Raw genomic sequence first — 2,036 nt, 5'->3', positions numbered from 1 at the left:
GGGGGGATGACGGCGACGTGGAGGCGGCGCTGGGGCGATGGGATCGGGGGGTTGCCCCGATCCAGATCGGGGAAGGGCGAGAGGGAGGAGTGGGAGAGAATGGGGGCGACGTGGGGGTGGGGGTTAGGGTTTCAGGGGGATAAGGTGGAGTGGGAGGGTCCGGCCGGGCCAGTGGGCTGGTCTGGCGGCCCGTCGGCTTGCTGGGCCGAGGCCTAGATGGCCAGGGGGTTCTCTCCCTCTCTTTTTTTTTACCTTTTGTCTTTTCTTTTTATTTATTCTTTTCTGTTTTAGTTTAGTCATACTTTATTTTAGTTTTTATAAAATATGACCATAGCTCCTAAAATAAGGTTTCAGAACATCCCTCTATCATAAAAAGTTTGGTGGTCAATTAAACTAGTTTAACATTTGTTTATTATTTAAAATCATTTGAATAATTGTTTTGCTATGGTTTTATTCACTTTAGAGTATTTAATCATTTCATAAAAGTGTGGTTCCTCCACCATAATTGATTATGATTTGGTTGCTACAATTTTTGAACATTTTTGATTTGACTATTGGAAACTTTTAATGTTTGACTTTAATTGAAATTTGAATTTGGCTCGGATCTGAACTAACACGAGATTAGCAACAGTAATCGTGGTGACATGGCATCATTACCAGAGGGTTACTGTAGCTTGATTAACCGGGCGTCACAAGAGGAGAATGGGCTGCTGCTCTTCTGAATAATGCCTGCTTTGAGCATTTCCGCGATCTGACGCTCCACCTCTGTTTTTAGCTCAGGTTTCAGACGATATGCCCTGATGTTAACAGGCTGTGCGCCCTGCATCAGGGGTATGTGGTGGTCGCAATCGCGCTTGGGTGGCAACCCGACAGGTTCCATGAATACATCCTCGTACTCCAGCAGTACCTTGGTGACTTCTGGCGGCAGTTCGGTGCATGTTATGTCAGTGACATTCTCTGAATCCTGGGCATAACAGAGATGGACTGCATAGGCGACTGCTGACTGTTTTTCCATGCTTGCAAGTTGAACGTGGTTCAGTGTGTCACACTTGCTGGCCGAGGAGGTGATCCCTTGCAGAACGACCGTAAAACCCTCATGCTCGATTTGCATGCGACGCCTTGGCCAGTCAATAAGCATAGGGATGTGATACTCCAGCCAATCTATGCCCAAAATGACATCGTAACAACCCAGTGGCAGTAACCTGAAATTGGTGGTAAACACATGGCCTTGTGAGTACCAAGAACACCCCAATACCTCCTGCTTGCACCATAATTCAGATCCATTTGCTACTGCCACCCTCACGGGACGTGGCATATCTTGAACTCCCCTCAGCTTGGACTGCATGTGCTGAGACACGAATGACGCAGAACTGCCTGAATTGACTAGCATCAATACCTCCTGCCCCTGAAGCCACCCGTGCAGTTGGAGGCATGTGGGCGCATCTATACCTGATACTGCTTGCAAGGACAACTGCCAAACTTGTTCGTGGGCCTCGCCCTGGTCTTGATTTGCTGGATGCAGCATTTGCTATTCGTCAGATGCTTCCAGGTTGAACAAATTGAGCATCTCCTCAATTACATGCAGCTTGACAGTTGGGGGGCACACATGATCATGCCCCCACCGCTCTCCACACTTGAAACAGAGCCCCTTGGCGCGGCGATAGTTGCGAAGGGCCGTAAGCTTCGATGTGTCACTGTTGGCCCGAGCTGCATCTGTACCCCGACAATCCTCCGCTGCCGGATGTGCAGCTGGCGCACATGCTGGCGGTGGTGGCAACGGCAATGGTGTCGGCTGTCGCGCGCGGCCAGATAACACAGAGCCCTCCGGCTGGCTGCACCACGGGCCTTTGTGGCCCTCAGCCACTTCCTCTTGCAGGACAACCAGTGCACAAGCTGTGTCCAGGTCCTTGGGACGTTGGACCATCACCACTGCACGGATGTCTGCCCTCAGGCCCTCTACGAACCTCGTCAGAAAATACAATGGATGTACAACATTAGAATAGGAAATAAGGTGATTCATTAAGTTCTCGAACTGT

This window comes from Triticum dicoccoides, chromosome 3B, assembly GCF_002162155.2.
Source record: "Triticum dicoccoides isolate Atlit2015 ecotype Zavitan chromosome 3B, WEW_v2.0, whole genome shotgun sequence".
NCBI lineage: Eukaryota > Viridiplantae > Streptophyta > Magnoliopsida > Poales > Poaceae > Triticum > Triticum dicoccoides.
Note: the sequence above shows the minus strand (reverse complement) of the source record.